The following is a 19,431-nucleotide window of genomic DNA, read 5'->3' as shown; positions in this document are numbered from 1 at the left end:
TCCCATTATTTTACTAAAGAACAGACTCAGGTGTGTTCTGAGAAGAGAGAAAGTAGATCTGAATGCAGTGGTTCCTTAAGATTGGTGGCAGGCTGCATACTGATAGAGGATACCCTACCAGTTTTATGAATGTCTTCAACACTGATGAGAGTGGCGAGGATTTATCTAATCTATGACCCAGGGTTCATTCCACTGTTGATCGAATCACACCTGAAGAGGCCAAGTATAAGTTCTGTGATGAGATAAAGATCTTTGTGGGCACTACCCAGGTTGACAATCCTCTAGATTGATTTGAAGCTTGACCAAATCAGTTAGGCAGTCCATCAAGTTCTGCTAGTCTGTGTATGTTGGCTGAATGTGCTAATGTGAAACACCAACAGAGAGGGGTGGGGGCAAGCTGTTCTTGATGTGGCATATGTAAAAGATGGCAATAGCTTTGCCACTCGGCTTTCTAAAATATTCATCTTTGGGGAAGATGACAAACCATGGATTTCCCTGCCCAAAAGAAAGAGTAATTGCCCCACCATTGCTGAAGACAGACAGAGATTATTATCCAGACAGAGCAATAGATGAAATGATTTCCAGATAAGAGAAATGGAGAGCTCCTTGCAGTCAATGAAGGATATATTAGCATTAGGAGGGAACAAAACATTATTTTGAGAGAACTGCCACCTAGGGAACATGCGTTTACAATTTTTTCTTAATTACTAAAGCACATCAAGAAGCCCAAGTAAATGAAAGTCAGTAGGAAAAGAAAAAAAAAAAAAAAAAACCTGAAGGGTCAGACTCCAAGATTGATATTGTAATTATTAGATACAGATTACGTATCAACAATGTTTAATCTGTCTAAATTTTGTCTGTATAATGAAAATGAGAATCTTAAAAACCATAGTACTGAATGAAAAATATCAAGTATAAATCAGTAACACAGATAAATGAATTTTAGTCTATTCATAAGCACCATATCATAGAGCAGTTTGAAAAAATGCCCAAGCTATACATACAACATGGATGAGTTTCAGAAATAGAATGAAGAGTGAGAAAAGCATTTGAAAATACATATAATAGTCCTTTGTTTTAAAAGATTTTATTTAGGGCAGCCCCGATGGCACAGTGGTTTAGCACCACCTGCAGCCTGGGGTGTGATCCTGGAGACCCGGGATCAAGCAGGCTCCATGCAGGGAGCCCGATGTGGGACTTGTTTCCTCTGCCTGTGTCTCTGCCTCTCTCTCTCTCTCTCTCTCTGAATAAATAAATAAGAAATCTTAAAAAAAAAACCAAAAAGATTTTATTTATTCATGAAAGAGAGAGAGGCTGAGACATCGGTAGAGGGAGAAGAAGCAGGCTCCCTATGGGGAGCCCAATGTGGGACTTGATCCCAGGACTCCAGGATCACACCCTGAGCTGAAGGAAGACGGTCAACCAATGAGCCACCCAGGCTCAATAGCTCAATGGTTTTTTTATATTAATTTCAAAATTTAGAAAAATTAAGCATTTGTTGTTTGGTGATACATCATATATTGTAAAACTAATTTTTAAAAGTGTCTGCTAATTTATAATTCAGAATTTTGGCCTCATATGGATGGGAAGGAAAGTGAGAAGATCAGAGAGGGAGTACAGTTAGCTAAAAAGATGTATTGTGTTGTGTTTCATTTCTTAAGCCAGGAGATTTAATACACAGTGTTTGTTTCTATTAACATTATTTAAGTAGATTTAAGTATGTGAGTATATTTTATTCATTATTTTGTATGCACAGTTTAGTTTTTAAAAATTCAAATCTTATTTTAAGATCAGTGATCTAAATCCTTTTTAGGAAGCCCGCACTGAGTATAAAGCGGTTTTTTTCTCTGAAGACAAAATATCAAATAGGTCCATCTAGTGGTGGATTACAGAATCTCAAACAAGGATACTCCAACTAAAGGAATACATTGAGGATGTGAGACTTTTGCTCAAATATAGTCCCTTCAACAAATAATCTGGTTAGAAAAATGGGCAGAAGACACAAATAGACGTTTCTCCAAAGACAATATCCAGATGACTAACAGACACAGGAAAGATGCTCAACATCACTCATCATCTGGAAAATTCAAATCAAAACTACAATGAGATACCACCTCACACCTGTCAGGATGGTCAAAATTAACAACACAGTAGACAGCAGGTGTTGGTGAGGATGCAGAGAACAGGGAACTCTTATACTGTTGGCGGGAATGCAGACTGGTACAGCCACTCTGGAAGACAGTATGGAGGTTCCTCAAAAAGTTAAAAATAGAGCTACCCTACAACCCAGCAATTGCACTACTAGGTATTTACCCAAAGGATACAAAAATACTGATTCAAAGGGGCACCTGCACACTAATGTTTATAGCAGCACTTTCAACAATAGGCAAATTATAGAAAGAGCCCAATGTGCATCAACTGATATATGGATAAAGAAGATATAGTGTATATATACAATGGAATATTACTCATCCATAAAAAAGAATGAAATCTTGCCGTTTGCCGTGGATGGAGCTAGAGAGTACTATGCCAAGTGAGATAGGTGGGGAAAAAAACAAATATCATATGATTTCACTCATATGTGGAATTTAAGAAACAAAACAGAGGAGCATGGTGGAGGGGTTAGTGTAGAAAGAGGCAAACCAGAAAACAGACTCTTAACTCTAGGCAACAACCTGAGGTTTACTGGAGGGGAGATGGGCATTAAGAAGGGCACTTGTGATGAGCACTGGGTGTTGTATGGAAGTGATGAATCATTAGACTCTACACCTGAACCTAATATTACACTGTATGTTAACTAACTGGAATTTAAATAAAAACTTGAAAAAATAGCCATAAATATAAATAGAAAAAAATTCATTAATCAAGTGACAAACTGTGCTTTCAAAAGCATGAGAGAAACTTTCAGTAGCTTCCTATCTGCATCACTTTTACCCCTCGTTGACAGATGCCCCCCCTTACTTCCAGCACTGTGGCACTTTCCTTAAGACCTTCTATCCTTTATTGCATCTTCCTGCCTGAGCATTGGAGAACTCCTTCCCATCCCATTGCTTGCCTAAGCTCAAATTCTGTCCCCACCTCTGCTATAAGGTCAGGAGATCTATTCAAACGGCTATGCAAAATTCAGATCATTCTAGACATGTGAATAAATTCTCAAAAATGCACAGAGGACAGAACTGTTTGCCACATATGTTTCCATTTGTATTTTTTTAAAGATTTATTTATTTGTTCATTAGAGAGAGAGAAAGCATATGTGCACAAGCAGGGAGGAGGGGCAGAGGAAGAGGGAGAAGCAGACTCCTCACTGTCCAGGGAGCCCAATGTGGGGCTTGATCCCAGGATCATGACCTGAGCCAACGGCAGATGCTTAACCAGCTGAGCCATCGAGGCGCCCCTCCCCATTTGTATTTTTTAAAGGTTAGAGATGTATTTACATATATAGAAACTATCTGGGGAAGGACACATAAGAACCTGATAACCTAGGCCTTTGGGGTAGTGGGAGGGGAGGTCTCTGGGGAAACTGAGCAAGAGACTTTGTTTTTTTTTTTTTTTTTACTGTCTGTTTATTGATCCCGATTGAGTTTTTCTGCAATGTGCATATATTACTTCCTCAAATTTTAAAGCAAGAAAATGCTATGTAGATGTAGATCCATATAGATGTTATCACTGATAAGCTTCCTACAGATAAAATACATTGATATTTTCTAATGGATTTTATTTATATCTTCTGCGCTGGATATTTTTTTTTTAAGATTTTATTTATTCACAAAAGACACACACAGAGAGGTAGAGATAAAGGCAGAGGAAAAAGCAGGCTCCCTGTGGGGAGCCCGATGCAGGACCCCATCCCAGGACCCCTGAGGATCACAACCTGAGCCAAAGGCAGACGCTCAACTGCTGAGCCACCCAGGTGCCCTTCACTGGGTATAAACATGTGTATGTTTATCCACTGCTAGCTGTAGTATAAGACAAGTTTGGATCGTGAGGTAAATGGTCTTGCTTGGATTGAAAGGCCCTCTCTTGTGTAACTTTGGACATATTCATTGCCCTTCATATTTAGCTGTGACTTTTAGCTTAAAATGATTTATGTTACAATTGACTTCTTTTTTTTTCAATTGGATCGAAAAAAATTAGTTTACATTTTTTATTTACGTTTGAGTCTTGACGCTTTGTCAACTGTGAAATCTAACAGCAATCTCAGACTGGCACATAACCTTTCTAAGATCTATTTCAGACACTAACTGGAAGACATACCATAATTCCTTTTATCTTAGCAAACTCTAAAACGAATGTACAATCAAGTATCACCAGTAAAAACACAAGTGTTTCCTGAGCAAATATTTCTGTAGTGGATGGAGTGCTTTATTCTTCAGCATTCACTCCCCCCTTCCTGTTGTATGGCAGCAGTAAACTTTGAGGAACTGCCTTGAGCTCTGCTGATGGGCCCTGGCTAGGAAGCCAGTGACTGTTTCTCAAGGACCTAGCCCTACCATTGTTGGGGGAAATGGAAATTGGCCCCCAAAGACTGAAGATAAAGACTTCCTTTTGGTGGCTTAGGGAGAGGCAATGTCTCTCACCTGCTGAATATAAACAAAGGAATAAGCAGGCTTTATTGTAACTGGCAGATGGCCTACAGCCTGGAGGGGACACCAGGCATGGATTGATAAAGATCCTGTGGCTACAGAGCAAAGAGAGGGAAAGATGCTATATTCTTGATGACACGAGTCACTCAACCAACCAACCCTGGAGCCTACCCCATCTCTGGACTTCATAGGAAAGCCAGCTGGTCAGTTTTTTATTGTTTGAGTCAAATTGCCTTAATTGGCTTTCCTGTTATTTCCCACTGAAAGCAGCCTGATGCATATTTCAGTAGAACAGTAAGAAAAATCCTCAATAAGTAAATGACACAATATCAAGGCTAGACCTTGAGTTCCTCCTCTTGTTGAATTACTTAACTATTTTACCTATAAAAGTACACATGTATTTCAGAGCATGGATATTTACATGAAGGATTGGATTGTACATTGTCATACTAGCATCGTGGAGTGTCTGTTCAGACTGCTCTCACAGAATACCATGGATTGGGTGGCTTCAACTGCAGGCATTTATTTCTCATGGTTCTGGAGACTGGAGGGTGGAGATCTGGGTGCCATCAGGGTCAAGTTCTTGGTGAGGACCTCTTCCTGGTTTACAATGGACACCTTTTTCGTTGCATCCTCACATGGCAGAGAGATGATTTCTTTCATGGCTCTTTTTAGAAGAGCACTCATCTCATTCATGATGAGGTCTCCACTCTCATGACCTTATGATTTCCCAAGGTCCTACCTCCCAATATCGGTACATTTGGGATTAGGGCTTCGACATATGAATTTTGGGTAGTCATAGACTTTCAGTGCATAGCATGGAGTATAACATGGATAGTATTAAACATTAATCCTGGTATTCTATTGTGAGACATAACTTCAGACTAACCATTTAAGCAAAATCAGCACATGCTTAGGTGTTATAACAAAACTCCCATAATGTAATACCATATTATTATGCTATAAAAAACCCATAAACCGGACGGCTTCTAAACAACAAATATTCATTTCTGACAGTTCTGGAAGTGACGAAGTCCAAGATCAAGGTACTAGCAGATTTAGTGTCTGATGAGTGCCCTCTTCCTGGTTCTTAGTTGGCCATGGTTTTGTTTATTTTTCCCTAGGTTCTCCTATTGGAGAAAGAGGTAAGGGATCTGAGGCCTCTTTAATAAGGGCAAGAATTCCATTCATAAGAGCTCCACCCTCAAAACCTAATCACCTCCCAAAGGCCCCTCCTCTTCATATCATTACCATTAGGTTCAGCATATAAATTTTGGGAGGATATATTCAGTCTGTAGCAGTAGGACACCAGAGAAAAAAGGACATCACAGAGCTTTTTCAAATTATAGTAAAATCAGTTATGGTCAGGTTTTAGGAATTCAGTGTGTGCTGAGGCTTAATCTAGAAATCAGCCCTGTGATTCAGAAGCCTCATATAAGTTGGCTGTTTTTTTCACCCATATATCTGGCCACTCTAGTGATTGTAGATTGTAAATTCCTAATTTGGCCTCTTTCATGGTTTTAGATACATTGAAGTTTTGTTTTCCTTTGAGTTAGTTTTAACCAACACCCATTTGTATTTGTAGGAAATTGTCCATTTGTCTACATTTTCTAATTTAATGGCAGAAAATCATTCACAATGTTCTCTTATTTTTAAAATCCCAATAGCATGCGTTATGTCCCCTTTTCTATTCCAACAATTTTTAATTTTTTTTCTTTTTCTTTACCAGTCGTGCAAGGGGTTTATTTTCTCTCATTTTATTAGTCTTTCTAAGCAACCATCTTGATGGTGATAAAAAATCTTTTTTTAAAAAAAAGTAAAAGGAATAAAGAAAAAGGAATATTTCTTCCACACATTAGAATGCATTTTAAAAAAAAATATTTGAGAGAGAGCCAGTGAGAGAGAGAGTAAGAGTGGAGGAGGGGCAGAGGAAGAGAGAGAAGCAGACTCCCCACTGACCAGGGAGCCCCATGTGGGGATGTGGGGCTTTCCTGGGACTTGATCCTGGGATGTTGGGTTCATGACCTGAGCCGAAGGCAGATACCTAACCGACTAACTCACCCAGACACCCCTAGAACACATTTTAAATCTAGGACTGATACAAAAATAGAAACTTCAAAGAGTAGGACAAAGTGGAAAATCTATTAATATATGAAATTACACATAAAATTTAATATGAGTGTTATAAGGAAGATTATACACATATTTTGTAAATCATCAATAAAGTACATGAGCAGTTCACGCAGAAAGAATATCAACTCATTTTAAAATCTAATATTGTTAATCCTAACAACACAAATCCACGTGGTAATAAACCATCTCTAATAAGAGAAAAAGTTAAAAAGTAAGTGTAATACTTAATTTAGATATGTCTTCAAGATAATTGGTTAACTCACCATTTGTAAGAATGATTCCTTAATTCATTTTTTAAATTTATTTTTTATTGGTGTTCAATTTACCAACATACAGAATAACCCACAGTGCCCGTCACCCATTCACTCCTACCCCCCGCCCTCCTCCCCTTCTACCACCCCTAGTTCGTTTCCCAGAGTTAGCAGTCTTTACGTTCTGTCTCCCTTTCTGGTATTTCCCACACATTTCTTCTCCCTTCCCTTATATTCCCTTTCACTATTATTTATATTCCCCAAATGAATGAGAACATATAATGGTTGTCCTTCTCCCACTGACTTATTTCACTCAGCATAATACCCTCCAGTTCCATCCACATTGAAGCAAATGGTGGATATTTGTCATTTCTAATAGCTGAGTAATATTGCATTGTATACATAAACCCCATCTTTTTTATCCATTCATCTTTCGATGGACATCGAGGCTCCTTCCACAGTTTGTCTATTGTGGCCATTGCTGCTATAAACATCGGGGTGCAGGTGTCCCTGTGTTTCATTGCATCTGTATCTTTGGGGTAAATCCCCAGCAGTGCAATTGCTGGGTCGTAGGGCAGGTCTATTTTTAACTCTTTGAGGAACCTCCACACAGTTTTCCAGAGTGGCTGCACCAGTTCACATTCCCACCAACAGTGCAAGAGGGTTCCCTTTTCTCCGCATCCTCTCCAACATTTGTGGTTTCCTGCCTTGTTAATTTTCCCCATTCTCACTGTGTGAGGTGGTATCTCATTGTGGTTTTGATTTGTATTTCCCTGATGGCAAGTGATGCAGAGCATTTTCTCATGTGCGTGTTGGCCATGTCTTTGTCTTCCTCTGTGAGATTTCTGTTCATGTCTTTTGCCCATTTCATGATTGGATTGTTTGTTTCTTTGGTGTTGAGTTTAATAAGTTCTTTATAGATCTTGGAAACTAGCCCTTTATCTGATACGTCATTTGCAAATATCTTCTCCCATTCTGTAGGTTGTCTTTTAGTTTTGTTGACTGTATCCTTTGCTGTGCAAAAGCTTCTTATCTTGATGAAGTCCCAGTAGTTCATTTTTGCTTTTGTTTCTTTTGCCTTTGTGGATGTATCTTGCAAGAAGTTACTGTGGCCGAGTTCAAAAAGGGTGTTGCCTGTGTTCTTCTCTAGGATTTTGATGGAATCTTGTCTCACATTTAGATCTTTCATCCATTTTGAGTTTATCTTTGTGTATGGTGTAAGAGAGTGGTCTAGTTTCATTCTTCTGCATGTGGATGTCCAATTTTCCCAGCACCATTTATTGAAGAGACTGTCTTTCTTCCAATGGATAGTCTTTCCTCCTTTATCGAATATTAGTTGACCATAATGTTCAGGGTCCACTTCTGGGTTCTCTATTCTGTTCCACTGATCTATGTGTCTGTTTTTGTGCCAGTACCACACTGTCTTGATGACCACAGCTTTGTAGTACAACCTGAAATCTGGCATTGTGATGCCTCCAGATATGGTTTTCTTTTTTAAAATTCCCCTGGCTATTCGGGGTCTTTTCTGATTCCACACAAATCTTAAAATAATTTGTTCTAACTCTCTGAAGAAAGTCCATGGTATTTTGATAGGGATTGCATTAAACGTGTATATTGCCCTGGGTAACATTGACATTTTCACAATATTAATTCTGCCAATCCGTGAGCATGGAATATTTTTCCATCTCTTTGTGTCTTCCTCAATTTCTTTCAGAAGTGTTCTATAGTTTTGAGGGTATAGATCCTTTACACCTTTGGTTAGGTTTATTCCTAGGTATCTTATGCTTTTGGGTGCAATTGTAAATGGGATGGACTCCTTAATTTCTCTTTCTTCAGTGTCATTGTTAGTGTATAGAAATGCCACGGATTTCTGGGCATTGATTTTGTATCCTGCCATGCTACCAAATTGCTGTATGAGTTCTAGCAATCTTGGGGTGGAGACTTTTGGGTTTTCTATGTAGAGTATCATGTCATCGGCGAAGAGGGAGAGTTTGACTTCTTCTTTGCCAATTTGAATGCCTTTAATGTCTTTTTGTTGTCTGATTGCTGAGGCTAGGACTTCCAGTACTATGTTGAACAGCAGTGGTGAGAGTGGACATCCCTGTCTTGTTCCTGATCTTAGGGGAAAGGATCCCAGTGCTTCCCCATCGAGAATATTTGCGGTGGGCTTTTCGTAGATGGCTTTTAAGGTGTCGAGGAAAGTTCCTTCTATCCCTACACTCTGAAGAGTTTTGATCAGGAATGGATGCTGTATTTTGTCAAATGCTTTCTCTGCATGTAATGAGAGGATCATATGGTTCTTGGTTTTTCTCTTGCTGATATGATGAATCACATTGATTGTTTTATGGGTGTTGAACCAGCCTTGTGTCCCAGGGATAAATCCTACTTGGTCATGGTGAATAATTTTCTTAATGTACTGTTGGATCTTATTGGCCAGTACCTTGTTGAGAATTTTTGCATCCATGTTTATCAGGGATATTGGTCTGTAATTCTCCTTTTTGGTTGGGTCTTTGTCTGGTTTTGGAATTAAGGTGATGCTGGCCTCATAGAACGAATTTGGAAGTACTCCATCTCTTTCTATCTTTCCAAACAGCTTTAGGAGAATAGGTATGGTTTCTTCTTTAAGTTTGATAGAATTCCCCTGGGAAGCCATCTGGCCCTGGACTCTTGTGTCTTGGGAGGTTTTTGATGATTGCTTCAATTTCCTCCCTGGTTATTGGCCTGTTCAGGTTTTCTATTTCTTCCTGTTCCAGTTTTGGTAGTTCGTGGCTTTCCAGGAATGCGTCCATTTCTTCTAGATTGCCTAATTTATTGGCGTATAGCTGTTCATAATATGTTTTTAAAATTGTTTGTATTTCCTTGGTGTTGGTAGTGATCTCTCCTTTCTCATTCATGATTTTATTAATTTGAGTCTTCTCTCTCTTCTTTTTAATAAGGCTGGCTAATGGTTTATCTATCTTATTAACTCTTTCAAAGAACCAACTCCTGGTTCTGTTGATCTGTTCCACAGTTCTTCTGGTCTTGATTTCGTTGAGTTCTGCTCGAATCTTTATTAACTCTTTTCTTCTGCTGGGTGTAGGATCTATCTGCTGTTTTTTCTCTAGCTCCTTTATGTGTAAGGTTAGCTTTTGTATTTGAGTTCTTTCCAGATTTTTTTTTAAATTTTTTATTTATTTATGATAGTCACACAGAGAGAGAGGGGGGCAGAGACATAGGTAGAGAGAGAAGCAGGCTCCATGCACCGGGAGCCCGACGTGGGATTCAATCCTGGAGCCCAACGTGGGATTCGATCCTGGGTCTCCAGGATTGCGCCCTGGGCCAAAGGCAGGCGCTAAACCGCTGCGCCACCCAGGGATCCCTCTTTCCAGTTTTTGAATGGATGCTTGTGTTGCGATGTATTTCCCCCTTAGGACTGCTTTTGCTGCATCCCAAAGATTTTGAACGGTTGTATCTTCATTCTCATTAGTTTCCATGAATCTTTTTAATTCTTCCTTAATTTCCTGGTTGACCCTTTCATCTTTTAGCAGGATGGTCCTTAACCTCCACGTGTTTGAGGTCCTTCCAAACTTCTTGTTGTGATTTAGTTCTAATTTCAAGGCATTATGGTCTGAGAATATGCAGGGGACAATCTCAATCTTTTGGTATTGGTTCAGACCCGATTTGTGACCCAGTATGTGGTCTATTCTGGGGAAAGTTCCATGTGCTCTTGAGAAGAATGTGTATTCAGTTGAGTTTGGATGTAAAGTTCTGTAGATATCTGTGAAATCCATCTGGTCCAGTGTATCATTTAAAGCTCTCGTTTCTTTGGAGATGTGTTTAGAAGACCTATCGAGGGTAGAAAGAGCTAGATTGAAGTCACCAAGTATAAGTGTATTATTATCTAAGTATTTCTTCACTTTGGTTATTAATTGATTTATATATTTGGCAGCTCCCACATTCAGGGCATATATATATTGAGGATTGTTAAGTCCTCTTGTTGGATAGATCCTTTAAGTATGATATAGTGTCTCTCTTCATCTCTCACTACAGTCTTCGGGGTAAATTTTAGTTTATCTGATATAAGGATGGCTACCCCTGCTTTCTTTTGAGGACCATTCGAATGGTAAATGGTTCTCCAACCTTTTATTTTCAGGCTGTAGGTGTCCTTCTGTCTAAAATGAGTCTCTTGTAGACAGCAAATAGATGGGTCCTGCTTTTTTATCCAGTCTGAAACCCTGCGCCTTTTGATGGGGTCATTAAGCCCGTTCACGTTCAGAGTTACTATTGAGAGATATGAGTTTAGTGTCATCATGATATCTATTCAGTCCTTGTTTTTGTGGATTGTTCCACTGAACTTCTTCTTAAAGGGGAATTTTAAGAGTCCCCCTTAAAATTTCTTGCAGAGCTGGTTTGGAGGTCACATATTCTTTCAGTTCCTGCATGTCTTGGAAGCTCCTTATCTCTCCTTCCATTCTGAATGAGAGCCTTGCTGGATAAAGTATTCTTGGTTGCATGTTCTTCTCATTTAGGACCCTGAATATATTCTGCCAGCCCTTTCTGGCCTGCCAGGTCTCTGTGGAGAGATCTGCTGTTACCCTAATACTCCTCCCCATAAAAGTCAGGGATTTCTTGTCTCTTGCTGCTTTAAGGATCTTCTCTTTATCTTTGGAATTTGCAAGCTTCACTATTAAATGTCGAGGTGTTGAACAGTTTTTATTGATTTTAGGGGGGGGGGATCTCTCTATTTCCTGGATCTGAATGCCTGTTTCCCTTTCCAGATTAGGAAAGTTTTCAGCTAGAATTTGTTCAAATACATATTCTGGCCCTCTGGCCCTTTCGGCGCCCTCGGGAACACCAATTAAATGTAGGTTTTTCTTCCTCAGGCTGTCGTTTACTTCCCTTATTCTAACCTCATGGTCTTTTAATAGTCTGTCTCTTTTTTCCTCAGTTTCCCTCTTTGCCATCAACTTGTCTTCTATGTCACTCACTCGTTCTTCCACCTCGTTAACCCTCGTCGTTAGGACTTCTAGTTTGGATTGCATCTCATTCAATTGATTTTTAATTTCTGCCTGATTAGCTCTAAATTCTGCAGTCATGAAGTCTCTTGAGTCCTTTATGCTTTTTTCTAGAGCCACCAGTAGCCGTATAATAGTGCTTCTGAATTGGCTTTCTGACATTGAATTGTAATCCAGATTTTGTAACTCTGTGGGAGAGAGGACTGTTTCTGATTCTTTCTTTTGAGGTGAGGTTTTCCTTCTAGTCATTTTGCTCAGTGCAGAGTGGCCAAAAGCAAGTTGTATTGGGAAAAGGTGAAAAAGAGAGGAGAGAAAGAAGGAAAGAAAAGAGAAAGAGAAAAAAAAGGAAGAAAAAGAGAAAGAAAAAGAAAGGAAAAAAAGGGTGGGGGAAGGAAACAAATCAAAAAGCAAAACAAAACAAAACAACAACAAAAAACCACGGGGGAGTATCTTCTGATTCTGTGTACTTTAAGTCCCTTGACTTCCCCTGGAACTTGTCCGTCTAGCTGGTCTTCTGGGGGAGGGGCCTGTTGTGCTGATTTTCAGGTGTTAGCACTTGGGGGAGCTGCTCTGCCCCTGCCTGGTGCAGGGCTCAGTGGGGGTTGTTAACCCCGTGAGGCCCCAGGAGGAACAACCGCAGTGGTGGGGCCAGCTCTGGAGCCCCAGAGTCAGCTTCCACAGTAACTCCGGAGCTCTCGGTCTGCAGGGTCTGGAGCCTCCGGGGCGGGGCCGCTGATCTGCTCAGCTCGGGGCAGGAGCGTCCTTGCTGTCCTGGGCCCTCCCGGCCTCTGCCTGTCCCGGGGGAGGCCGGATCCTGGGCTGTGTCCCTGGGGCCCTGTGCTCCGGGGCCTGCGCTGTTGGATTCGCGCTCCCGCCCCGCAGCCCCCTCCGCGGAGCCGCCGCCCGAGCCCTCCGAGCTGCTCCGGGTCCCGCCGTGCGCGCTGCAGCCCTTAGGGAGCTCGGCGCACTCTCCCGGGGCGCAGGTGTCTGTTACTGTCCCGGGAGCCCGAGGGCATCCCCGCCCTCCTGGGTCCTGCTCCAACTCCCTGCGAGCCCCTTTCCGCCCGGGAAGGTCGGTGCAGCTCCTGCTCCTCCGGGACGGGGCTCTCCTGTCCTGGGGACACTCGCCCCGGCCTCAGCCCGGCTCCTCGCGGCCCCTCCCCCTTGGAGGCCTTTTGTTTCTTTATTTCTTTTTCCCCGTCTTCCTACCTTGATAGATGCGCGAACTCTTTTCGCTGTAGCATTCCAGCTGTTCTCTCTTTAATTCTCTTTAATTCATAGATTTTCAGGATAATTTGAAGGTTATCTAGGTAATTTGGTGGGGACAGGTGATTTGGGGACCCTACTCTTCCGCCATCATGCCCCTCCCCCCCTTAATTCATTTTGGACCCCTATTTGACAATATGTATTAGAACCTGTAGACATAATATCCACACCCATTGTTCTAATGAAGCACACAGTAAGGATTTATCTTAGAATAATTTAAAAGAGAAGACTATATTCATTATGATTTTTTCATTATGATGTTTAATGCAGCATTAGTCATAAAATTGAAAATGGGGAGGAAACTTTCAATGTTCAACAGAGGGAGTGGTTAGGAAAAGCATCATCTATAAACTGGATTACACATTAGATGCTTCTTAAAAACTAAACATAGAGGTTTTTTTTTAAAGATTTTATTCGTGAGACACACACACACACACACACACACACACACAGGCAGAGACACAGGAGAAGCAGGCTCCACGCAGGGAGCCCGATGTGGGACTTGATCCCAGGACTCCAGGATCACACCCTGGGCTGAAGGCAGGTGCTAAACCCCTGAGCCACCCAGGGATCCCAACATATAGAGCTTGATATGTGTGTATCACCATTTATTGATCACTTGCTATGAAGCAGATAGTTGATATATATTGTCTCTAAGTCTCATAATCACTCTGCAAATTAAATATTTTTTATTCTCAGTGTAAAGGTTCTAGGTCTGGTGCCCTCTGAGATTAAGTTACTTGTTCAGAGGTGGATCTGGGTCTTGATCCCATGCCAGTGCAGTGCCTGCCACATCCATGGCCCAGGGAAGGGGGAGAGGCCCTGCTCACAATCCCTACTCTGTGATTTCTGCACCTATACCCCAACCACCCTTCCTCCTGCCATCAGGGTGGGGTCTTGCCCAAGGGCCAATCCAAGGTCAGGCTAGTTTCTTGTGTTAGTCTGTCATGAAATGCTCTGCTAGAGACGAGAGCATGATCTCCATTCTTGCTCTTTGTTTACTTTTAGGAATAATGAGCAAATCAGGCAGTTGTTGGGAACTGAAACTGGGAGAATGTGAGACCAGCTTAGAGGGCATTTGATAAGTTAGCAGTGCTCTTGGGAGTACTGAGTGCAACAGAACTACTCTGCTAGATCACCCATGCCAGAAAGACTCGGTGGGTTCAAATCAGGCAGAAAAAAAAAATAATCAAAATATGAAGTAAAGGGAAATGGTTGTCAGCCACACCAAATTCTGCAAACAGTACCTACATCTATAAAATCATGCTCATTACGTAGTCTAGTCCCTTCATGATCTTGTCACTTCTCCAGGGTCATCTCTTAACTCCAGCTAGGTCAGATGACTCGTGTGTCTATAAGCACAGGGTGCCAGTTATCAGGGTATCAGTTTATCAGGTTAATCTCAGCTCCAGATTCACCCTCAGCTTGAATTAATAACTCCACGGTGCAGTCCTCTTCCTAGAATGCATTTTTGTCTGCCTACCTTATTCCTTTGCATCTTCCAAGACTTGGTTCAAGAGAAACTTCCTCTAAAAAGCTTTCCACGATCTTCTCCATCCCACTGAATCCCCCTGAGCACAGCTCCGTGGAGACCCTCTTGGCTAGAACTGCTTTATATCAGGAGAAGCTTGTGTGAGTAATGATCAGATGTGAAATAAGCAGAAAACAGAAGAGAGGATTAAGTGGCAGCTGTTAGAAGGACTAACTCAGAAAGAACATAATACCAACTCCTTAAAGTGCTTCCTCAAGAGAGGGCAGCAGATACATGAGTTACAATAGCTCACAATCCTTATTTTACCTCCTGAGTTCAAGTAGATATTTAGTATATATCAATGTATGTGTGTGTGTATATATATATATATATAATATTAATTATTATACTTCAATATATGTATATATAACTGAAAGCCTGAAATGGATGGACTTTTATCCATTTAGAACTGGGGCAAAACTGATCTGGCTCTAAATTAATGCGAATGACATACTATAATAGCAATTTGTGTAACAAACTGTTCTTGAGGCAACCATCTGTACTATACAAATAAATTTGCCTCTGAAACTGCAAGGCAACATTTTCCCAGAGTCCTACAGAGAATCCAGATGCAAATTTGCCTGGCTCGCTGCCTTTGCTATATCTCTTTGGCTTACCAGTTTGTGAGCAAATTTATATAGAAAATTTAAAAAGCTGGCTCAGGATTCTAGTGTGAGGCAGAAACATAATAACCGCAATTTGTATTTATGTAAGTGGAATATTTGTCCTAAACGATCAGATCATTCCAAAATATGCTCTCATTCATTTACACCACATTATCAAAAGCTGAGAAAGTTTAAATAAATATTTTAAAGTAATTTGAAGTAAGGATTAGTTTGAACCAGACATGGGTGTTGTAATTTGTATGTACCTTAGGGAATGTTCCTATGGAATAGTTCTTTCAATCCAGAAATTTTGTTTCTCACCAACTGATTGTTTGAAGTCCCATAAGGTTTTATTTCTTCATCTATTATGCCTAAGATCTACCAAACAGTGAGCTCAGAACTAGAAATAAATGAAATCATAAGACCCAAACTTTGGAACGCATAAAACTTAACACCTTAATTATTCTTTCCTTCCCCCAGCTTCATTGAGATATAATTACATATAACATATTTTAGTTTAAAGTGTACAGTTGTGATGATTTGGTATGCATATCTATTGCAAAATGTTTACCACAGAAAGGGTGGTTAACACATTCTTTACCTCACATAATCACCATAGTTGTTAACTGAAAAACATTCCAAATCTATTCTTATGGCACCTTTTAACATACAGTATGGTATTGTTAACCATGGTCACTATGCTGTGCATTAGATTCCTGGAACTTATTCCCTTTATAACTTGGAGGTTGGCACTCTGACCAACATCTCCTCATTCCCCACCTCCAGTATTGGTCTGTTCAGATTTTCTATTTCTTCCTGATTCAGTCTTGGTAGGTTGTATGTTCCTAGGAATTTATTTATTTCTTCTAAATTGTCCAGTTTGTTGGCATAATTGTTCATAATTGTCTCTTATGATCCTCTGCATTTCTGTGCATCAGTTGTAAGGTCACCTCTTTCATTTATGGTATTATTTGAGTCCTCCTTTTTTCTTGGTAAGTCTAGCCAAAGGTTTGTCAATTTTACCATTTCATAACACCAATTCCTAATTTTGCTGACCTTTTCTATTTTTCTCTTCTTTATCTCTGCCCAGATCTTTGTTATTTCCTTCTTTCTGTTAATTTTGGATTCTGGGCTTAGCGTGTTCTTTTTCTGGTTCCTTGGTGTATAAGGTTAGGTTGTTTGAGATCATTCTCTTTTCTTATTTAGGCATTTATCACTATAAACTTTCCTCTTAGAACTGTTTTTTTGCTACATCTCCTAAGTTTTGTTTCATTGTTTCCTTTTTTGTTTGGATATTTTTTTTTTAATTTCCCTTTTGATTTCTTCTTTGACCCCACTGGTTGTTCAGAAGTGTTGTTTAACTTCCACATGTTTGTGAATTTCCTAGGTTTCCTTTTTTTTGTTTGTTTGTTTTTGGTTTTGGTTTTTTTTTGCTTTCTAGGTTCACACCATTGTGGTTAGAAAAGTTACTTGGTATGATTGCAATATTCTTTAAATTGCTAAGACTTGTTTTGTGATCTAGCAAATGATCCATCCTGGAGAAGAATGTGTATTCTGCTGCTGTTGGATGGGAAGTTTGGTACATTTCTTTTAGATCCATATGGTCTAAAACAGTGTTCCCTGATTAATTTTCCATCTGGATGCTCTTTCCATTGTTAAAAATGGGGGTATTGAAGTTCCCTACCATAATTGTATTGTTTTCTATTTCTCCCTTTATATCTATTAGCATATAACTTAATACATTTATATATGTTTATGTAAATAGATTTATACATTTACTATATTCCTTTGGTGGTGGCATGTTTCCTTGATTCTTCACCATCCCTCTAACCTTGTATAGATGTCTGCACATTTGAAGACACAAACACCTCTTCCAGACGTATGGACTGATTGTTGGCTATGGACTGATTATCCCCTGTGGGTGGTGACATGCCAGAGCATGTTGGAACTCTGGATCTAGCGGCATAGAGCACTATCCAGCTCAGGCTGCTGGGGTCCATGACATAAACAGCTACATGGTTCCAGACAAGGACTACAGAAGGGTTGCAGTAGCTGTAAGGCCTATTGGAGTCCTCAGTGGCACCTTCAAGTCTAGTGCCTAGGGACCAGAATGAACAGAGCTGGGGGCGGGGGAGGGGGACCAGCTATAAATGCCTGGCGGCAAGTGTTTGGTGACCAGGGCCAGCAGCATGCTACCACAGCCAACTGTGGGTACACCAGCAGCTTAGGGGGTCAACATTCACTCTGTAGCTGCAGACTCACCCTACAGGCACAGCATAGCAGTATAAGCCAATGATGGGAGTTAGTTTGGGGGCATGCTCATGCATAGTTGGAGGGGCTAACTGCAGGTGAGCCCAGTGGTGCGGGTCAGTGCCAGGAGATGGGGCTGGATCCAGACCTATAAGCATCTGTAAGTCTCTTGACTTTTTGCCATTCACTGCTGTGGCTGCAGGATCTCTCCATGGGTGTACATGTGCTCATGGAGGCTAGCAACAGAAATCAGGCCAGGGGCATGTAGGTGCACAGCTGGAGGAGCTAGTTAGCCCCAAATGTGCACACAGTGCTGAGGTATCAGTCACCAGCATCTAGGCTGGCAACTTGTACTCACACAGCCCCAGAGGCCAGGACTGGCTGCCAGCAGAGATAAATAGTTCTGGTGGGAGGGTGGGTGGGTGGGCAGGACTGGGGGCAGAGCAAGGAAGACATCAGGTAGCTGTTATCTGTGATTGAGAAAACCTTTGGGGGAAACCCTCAGTGATGAAATCCACTGTGTTGGTCATGGGTTTCCTCAGTGGCACAAGCTACCGCTGTCCTCTGCAGAGCAGTTCACTGGGAACCACAGGCACTCCTGCTGTGTGGCTGCTACTGGCGCCCTGCTCTTCTTCCTCATTCCTAACTACCTCTATATGTCACAGCCTTTTCAGTCTCTGGGTGGGATGACAGCAGGGTTGGTCCCTTGTGCAGTGCCCCAGAAGGTGCAGGGAGCTGGTCACTCTCCCCACTCTCCCTTTGCCAGTGCAGGGACTCTTGGTACTTAGTATGCAGTATTGGCTGGTGGGGTGGGATGAGGCAGGCAAAACAATACTGTTCTTCCTTCCTCTTTTATGTGGTGGTTCTCAGGTTTTTTTGTTCCATTGCGTTGCTTGATGAAGCTTAAGTGGACCTTGAAGTCTATCAGAGCTATTGTTGTTGGTGGATAGCTGATCTTATCGGTGGATGGAGGGTGGGGTCTCCTACTGTCACAGTGATGACACTCAGCTTAATTATTCTCAGCAATAACTTGGTACCTCTTCTAAAAATAGGATGCTTTCTAGCATGCTTTTAAAAGAATCTTACTAGATTTAATAAGACTATAAAAAATTTGAAAATATAAAAAAGCAAAAAGAAGAAATGAAGCCATCTGTAATTTTAACATTTAGGAATAGCTACTGTTAAAAATTTGGCACGTTTTTGGGACATCTGGGTGGCTCAGTCAGTTAAGCATCTGCCTTCAGCTTGGGTCATGATCTTGGAGTCCTGGGATGGAGCCCCAAGTCGGGCTGTTTAGTGGGAAATCTGCTTGTCTTCCACTCCCTCTCCCCTCCCCCTGCTCTCACTCTTTCTCTTTGTCTCTAAAATAATTTTTAAAAATCAATACATTTTATAGTCTTTTTTAAAGTGCTCATGTTAAAATATAAATTTAGGTAGTTAATACAGATCTTATTTTCCAAATGAGACATAATGTGAATTTTCAAAAGTGGCAAAATACCTTTCACAAACTTTATTTTAATGACTGCATGGTTACTTACACACCGTTAAATATTTTTTAAGAGATTTTATTTATTTGAGAGGGAAAGTGAGAGAGAGAGCGAGACAGAGAGAGAGCATGCAAGTACAGAGGGAGAGGGAGAAGCAGACTCCCCACTGAGCAGAGAGCCTGCTGCAGGGCTCAATCCTAGAACCCTGAGATCATAACCCTGAGTGGAAGGCAGATGCATAACCTACTGAGACGCCCAGGTGCCCCTAAATATTTTTTTTTACACATCTTATGATGTCAGTTCCTCATTGCTTGAAGGTTTAAGTACAAAC

General features: G+C 40.9%; 1 long non-coding RNA gene across 19 annotated transcripts in view; it reads left to right on the top strand.

Annotated features, from left to right (window-relative positions):
• LOC144311423 (uncharacterized) overlaps positions 1-19,431 on the top strand; it is a 168,726-nt gene that overhangs the window by 134,510 nt on the left and 14,785 nt on the right. The gene's annotated exons all lie outside the window — the stretch shown is intronic.

Source organism: Canis aureus, chromosome 3 (genome assembly GCF_053574225.1).
Source record: "Canis aureus isolate CA01 chromosome 3, VMU_Caureus_v.1.0, whole genome shotgun sequence".
In the NCBI taxonomy this organism is placed as follows: Eukaryota; Metazoa; Chordata; class Mammalia; order Carnivora; family Canidae; genus Canis; species Canis aureus.
This window is presented reverse-complemented; position numbering and strand designations above follow the sequence as displayed.